This window comes from Rhincodon typus, chromosome 5, assembly GCF_021869965.1.
Source record: "Rhincodon typus isolate 14 chromosome 5, sRhiTyp1.1, whole genome shotgun sequence".
Classification (NCBI taxonomy): Eukaryota; Metazoa; Chordata; class Chondrichthyes; order Orectolobiformes; family Rhincodontidae; genus Rhincodon; species Rhincodon typus.
The window spans coordinates 13340719-13347830 of NC_063336.1; the positions used below are offsets into that span (position 1 = coordinate 13340719).

Consider the following 7112-nt stretch of genomic DNA (forward strand, 5'->3'; position numbering starts at 1 on the left):
GACTGAGAGAATTGGAATATTCTCTTGATTTTTCAAATAAGAGGGCATCTCATTGAAACATGCAAATTAAGCAGGGGCTTAATAGGACAGACACAGAGATTGTTTCCTCTGGGAAAACTAGAACATGAGGGTACAGCCTCAGGCTGAGGAATGAGGGGTGAGATCATAGAACCCCTACAGTGTGGAAAGACGCCCTTCGGCCCATTGAGTCCATACTGACCCTCCAAAGAGCATCCCACCCAGACCCAGACTCCCAACCCTATTCCTGTAACCTCACATTTTACCATGGCCAACCCATGGCTAGCCTGGACATTCCTAGACTAATGACACAGGCAGAAAGAGAGATGAAGTCCTGTAAAGGGAGTGTCGGGGAGAGGAGAGATTTCTTCATTCAAATGGTTTTGAATGTTTAAAATGCTCTCTTTCAGAAGGTTGTGAATGCACCATTGCTGAATACACTTAAAGATGGAATAGACTGATGATTGGCCTCTTACAGAGTCAAAGGATAGGGGGAGCAAATGGGAAAGAGTAAATGAATCCAAAAACGCAGCCATGGTAATACTGAAAGGCAGAGCAGCCTTGATAGTTTATTTAGCATATGCTTGCTCTTATTTCTCATGTCCTCATGGGGCAGGGTGATTGTATGAGCAGCAATGAACACATATTGATGCAGGTGCGATTCTCAAATATGTACTTGTTGCAGGGAAGAGAGCCAGAGAATGAGGATCCACAAACAGGAAAGAGATCACATGTTCATAGCAGGAAACGCACAGAGATAAGGGGAAACAGTGATCGCAAAGCGAGTCAGGGACTAAAAACAGATGCAACCAACACAATATAGATTTATACGTGTGAACAATTTGGTTTTATTTGCTCATGGCATGTGAGCATCACTGGCTAGGGCAGCATCTATTGCCCATATTGACTGTGGGTGACATTGGCTGGGTCAGCACATATTGCCCTTGAGAAGATGGAAGTGAACTGCCTTGAACTACTGCAGTCGATGTGCTGTACATAGACCCACAATGCTGTTAGGGAGGGAGTGCCAGGACTTTGATCCAGCAACAGTGAAGGAATGGCGATATACTTCCAAGTCAGGATGATGAATAGCTTGGAGGGGAGTTTGCAGGTTGTGGTCTTCCCATGTATCTGCTGCTCATGTCCTTCTAGATGGAAGTGGTCGTGGGTTTGGAAGGTGCTGTCTAAGGATCTTTGGTGATTTTTTGCAGTCCATCTTGTAAATAGTACACTGCTGCCACTGAGCATCGCTGGTGGAGGGAGTGGATGCTTGTGGATGTGGTGCCAATCAAGCGGCTGCTTTGTTCTAGATGGTGTCAAGTTTCTTAAGTGTTGTTGGAGCTGCACCCATCCAGGTAAGTGGGGAACCAGGAGGCGAGTTATTTGCCACAGTAACCGTATACCAGTACCTGCTCTTGGAGCTACTATATTGTGTGGCTTCCCCAGTTTGACTTCTGGTCAATGGTAATCCCAGGCTGTCGATAGTAGGGGATTCAGTGATGGCACCACCACTGAATGTTGAAGAACAATGGTTAAATTCTCTCATTGAAAATGGCCATTGCCTGGTATTTGTAGGGTACGAATGTTAATTTGTCAATTTTCAGCTCAAATTTGGACATTGTCCAAGTCTTGATACAGATAGACACAGGCTACTGCAATATCGGAGTCATTGCAAAGGTTGCTGAACATTGTGCAGCAAACCCCAACTTCTGACCTTACAATGGAGGGAAGGTCATTGATGGAGCAGCTGAAGATGGTTAGGCCTCAAACAGTGCCCTGAGAAACTCCTGCAGAGATGTCCTCGAGCTGAAATGACTGACTACCAACAACCACGACCATCTTCTTATGTGTCAGGTCTGAGTCCAACTAGCTCAGTGTTTTCCCCTCCATTTCCCAACAACTCTAATTTTGCTATAGCTACTTAGCGTAACACTTGGTCAATTGCAGCTTTGATGTCAGAGCAGCCACTCTCACCTCACCTCTGGATTTCAGCTCTTTCTTCATGTTTGGACCATGGCAGCAATAAGGTCAAGTAGGCCTGGGAGAATCCAAACTAAATAACAGTGAGCAGGTTATTATTATGGAAGTGCTGCTTGACAGCACTGACGTTCACCAGTTAAATCTCTTTGCACAATTTGTGAAAGTAATCTGATCAAGTAATAAGTAGCCAGGTTGTAATTGCCCTGCTTTCTGTGGTCAGGACATACCTCAACAATTTTCTACTTTGCTGGGCAGATGCAATACTGTAGCTGTACTGGTTTAGCTTGGCTGGGGGCACAGCTAGTTCTGGAGCACATCATCAGCACTGTTGCTGGAATGCTGTCAGAGCTAATAGCCTTAACAGTATCCATTGCTTGATATCATATCAAGTGAACCAAATTGGTTCAATATGGGCATCTGTGACGCTTACATACTCAAGAGGAGGCCAAGATGGATCATCATCTCAACAATTCTTGCTGAACTTGGATGTTAGTACTTTAGCCTTGTCTCTTGCACTGTGCTCCCCAATCATTGAGGATAGGGATATTTGTAGAGTCTTCTCCACTATTGAGTTGTTTAATTGTCTACCATCTCACACAACTGATGTGACAGGACTGCAAAGCTTAGATCTGATCTATTGGCTGTGGGATCACTCCGCTTTGTCTATTGCATGTGCTGGGGGAAGGGCTTTTAGGCAGGGGAAGAAGGAAAACAAGATAATTATTTTGAAAGAAAACAGGATAAGGGAGTACGGGGGCAGCTCCAAAGAGCTGTCACCAGCACAACAGGCTGGACAGCTTCCTCTTGTTCTGTACAATTTTAGGAATCTGGCCTTTACATGAAACAAAACTGTTCCAACTCCACGACGCTCAACGTAACAAAAATCCCAAGAGGCAAAAACAGTAGGTAAACCCTGATACTGTACTTTTTCCCCTTTCAAAGAGGTGCTTGCAAGATGGAGATATACTAAAAAAGTGGACTGACAAGAAATAATGGTTAAAAACTTAATGTTTTACTGCTCCTGTGGGTAGTGTGCTCAGATGTGACCGAAGCTACTGAGGTGAACTATTAAACAGCAGTAAATGTAGGTCTGTGAAAAACAAGAACAGGTGTGATCCTGAGCCCATGCCTGGGTAAATCCAATTACAGGTAGCTAGGCATCATAAAATCCATTCCAAATTTACAAATCCCCATGTCATTGCTTAATAACATCAACCATAAATAAATTAACAAAATCATATTCATAGTTCCAAATAAAATGATTTATTCTCATCATAACAAAGCAACCAAATGCTATATTACCAAGCATATCCTCTCCCTTTTACTAAGGTGACAGACAGCACAATACAGTTGCTTTTGTATGCACATGCACCCACACACACACTCAAAGTGTAATTTTCTGACCAATGTTTCTGAAATTCTGGGGGTTCATGCTGCACTGTCAATTAACTGCAAAATAGATGCATGGTACACCCCAGGAATTTCTGATATGAACTCCAGGTGGGTTTCCAGTTAGTCTGGAATCACAACATTAATCTTACATTACATCTGAAGATTTTGAAACCAAACATGAGCAAGCACTGAAGAAGCCAAAAACCAAGAGTAAACGGAGGCTGTACATAATAAACAGATGTGAATTGAGTGTAGACTTATGGCTATTTATTGTGGATATCTTGTCCTGAACTTCTCAAATGATTAGTACAAATAGCTGCAGCTACTGGCCTCTGTGTCATCTGTGGTCATCCAAAGACTTACTGCTGCTCTAAGTATCTCAGAATCTCAAACTCTGGTTTGTGCTCTCAAGGGAAAATACCAACTCAGGCATCAAATGAAAAACTCCTGTTTCATTTCCCAAGTAGTAAGTAGTCATACTCCACTTTAGACAGAAGAACTGGGGGGCTGTCCCAGGCAGCACTATCAAAACCATAAGCACATCACGTTAGGAGCCACAGATATCAAATTGTTCCAATGTATGATAATACCGTCAGATGTGTCTGCTGGGACATCAGTTGGGACTGCGATTCTGCCCCAGTGGGAACCCAAAAAGGAGAAACAGAATTTTATGTAAATACTGTTTTGTGTGCTCAAGAGTCCCAAAAACATCCTAACAGGGATGGGGTGTAGGGACGCAAAGCAACAGCAAAATAACCTTGATGAGACTTTCAGAGTTGCACTGTTCTCCAGTTTCAGCTGCTGCCATAAGCTTCCAGACTGCAGACGTAGTGTTCTGAAAGTGGCAGTATAGGCACATTTACAAATCCCCTCCAGCAAGATGTGCATCCCTGGGACATGGCAACTGCCTTGGGCTTTCAATAGCCATATTTGTCATTCAGATGTGTCCTACCATCGCCTGTTTGACCTCAGGAAAGAAAGAAGAAGGAAGTGAAAACCTGGTACAACAACAAATGAGAGATGTGGCATTTTAAACAGGAGTAAAATTACACTGATTTCAATTCCTTCCACCTTATATTGGAAACACAAATGTTGCAAATGTATCATGAAATAAAACATGCTTGCTCATTAATAAATGTCAGGAACTGTTTGATGTAAGGAGGTTCTAAACACAGGAAGTGACCAATGCACAGAATGGACTTCTGTGTTGGACAATTGAGACAAGAATTCCACTAAATTTGGATATTTTAACTGGATGGATGAGAGTAATGCCCTGGGGATTCTTTCGACACCTTAAGCTATAATAGGTCTGGTAATCCATATCTATTTTGTAATATTTTATTATGACCCCCTACTGAATAGAAATAATTAACTTAACTACTTCTAGTGTCACAGAACATTGCCAAATCCTCAATATTATCTCGAAACACAATGCAATTGAATGCAAATGAATTTATGTGGTCGCCCATCACTTCTGCTAGAAATGTACTTCATATATGATGAAAAAGCACTGATGGTTGTGGAGATGAATGTTGCTTTGCAGAAATTATAAGATCCCATTAACGGCAATGAGATGAATGATCTTATGTTTGAGTTGGAATTTCAGTGAGGGCAAGGGGAAAATAGCTTTTTTCTACTAGTTCACGGCATGTAGGTGTGCTGTTGGAAAGATGAGTATTTATTGTCTGACCCAAATTGCTTGAGAACAAGTATTCAATATAGATACAGACTCTTAGTAGAGGAAAACGGACAAATTAAATCAATCATGGCATGTTGAAGCTCTCCAGAAGTGCAATTGTAAAACTAAAATGCACTACAGAAAGCAATTGTAATCTGAAGTAACTATTTGACCAGTTTTATTTCAACAGGAAGAACTGTTATGAGGTGTAGTGAAGACAGAATATGGTTTTATATGTTAAAAAGTAAATTTGACAGATCGCTGGAACAGGGCAACTCATGGCTTTCCCCTTTGCTCCATCCTGGTCTTAAAATGTTTTGCCCTTCAAGGTGCTGGAAGTTTGAGTTGATAATGATTTGGCAGGGTAACAGGGCATCTGGGACATGGTTGAGTTATGGGATCAATAGTTTATCTACTTACCCAAAAAAGACGGAGAAAGAATCAGAGGAAGTACTGAGAAGGTGGCTGAAATCCAAGAGGGGGGAAAGACACAGGAATGATTTAAAAAAAATGCAAAAACCCAAAACTAGGCACTTCTAAAACTTTCAAGAACTTGCTACCTAAAGGAATGAGTCGCTTAATTAGTTTCTTCCTGGATTAGAGGTTGTTATGGCAACAATCAATCATTACTTTTCCTTGTTGTTTCAGGGGATGTTGTTGTGCAGTTCTAATTTCTCTTAAACTAAGTGGCTTGCTCAGCCACGTGAGGGTGCAGTTAACAGTCAACAGTCAATCACACTGTTGTGCATGTGGAGTCACCTGTAAGCCAAACAGGTAAGGATGGCAGATCTCTTTCCCTAAAGGACATTCATGAACCAGATAGGTTTTTAACTTCAGTCAAATAAGGTTTCTTTGTCACTTTCACTTATTTATTAATTGAATTTAAATTCTATCTGCTGCCTTAGTGGGATTTGAACCCAAGTCCCCAGAACATTAGCCTGGTCATTACAATTATGTCAGCACCGCACATCCTTTAAAGAGTTTTCAGACTGATAACTAACAGGCTCAAGTTGTTGTGTTTTATGTTTAAGCCTTTGCAAATAGAGCAACATCATGTGAGAATCATAGTGAGGCCAACAACGAGATGTCATATTTGAAAAACTGTGGAGTGATATAAAACAGCAGCAACTTTTCATGACTTGTCCTTCCCAGATTATCTCATCTACATCACAAGTTATGGCCCATGTTGCACGTTAATAATGGTACATGCCATCCAGACAGTGATTTTTTTTAGCAAATTCCAGCCCAATGTAGTTCACTGCTTCAGAAGTGTAAAAGTATTTGCAGAGATGTACCTGAAGGGGGCATCCACACACAATAGTCAGGATCATTCTCTGGGTAGTACTCTGATGAGAGTTGGTGAGATGGCTGTGGGAAGAGAATGATTAAATAAACAGAAATAATTGGAGGAAAAGTTAAATAATCAGCAACAAGGTGCAGGGCTGGATGAACACAGCAGGCCAAGCAGCATCATAGGAGCAGAGAGGCTGACGTTTCGGGCCTAGACCCTTCATCAGAAAAGGGGGAGGGGAAGGGGGTTCTGAAATAAATAGGGAGAGAGTGGGAGGCGGATAGAAGAGGGATAGAGGAGAGGATACAAACAGGTCGAAGAGGCGGGGATGGGGCTAGTAAAGGTGAGTGTAGGTGGGGAGTTAGGGAGGGGATTGGTCAGTCCAGGGAGGACGGACAGGTCAAGGGGACGGGATGAGGTTAGTCGGTAGGAGATGGAGGTGCGGCTTGAGGTGGGAGGAGGGGATAGGTGGGAGGAAGAACAGGTTAGGGAGGCAGGGACGAGCTGGACTGTTTTTGGGATACGGTAGGGGGAGGGGAGATTTTGAAACTTGTGAAGTGCAGTTGTTTATTGCGAACCGAGCGTAGGTGTTCTGCAAAGCGGTCCCCGAGCCACCTCCCAGTCGCGAACCATTTCAACTCCCCCTCCCATTCCTCAGACGACATGTCCATCCTGGGCCTCCTGCAGTGCCACAACGATGCCACCTGAAGGTTGCAGGAACAGCAACTCATATTCCGCTTGGGAACCCTGCAG

The 7112-nt window shown here is 42.8% G+C and overlaps 1 long non-coding RNA gene across 1 annotated transcript in view; it reads right to left on the minus strand.

Annotated features, from left to right (window-relative positions):
- Positions 1 to 3245: 3245 nt before the first annotated feature.
- The window catches only part of LOC125483192, a 10028-nt gene continuing 6161 nt past the window's right edge, over positions 3246 to 7112 (minus strand). Inside the window, exons 2-3 of the long non-coding RNA XR_007262148.1 lie at positions 6364 to 6436; positions 3246 to 4357 (exon numbers count right to left, since the gene is read on the minus strand). This is a non-coding gene — a long non-coding RNA (uncharacterized LOC125483192). The remainder of the gene's footprint in view (positions 4358 to 6363; positions 6437 to 7112) is intronic.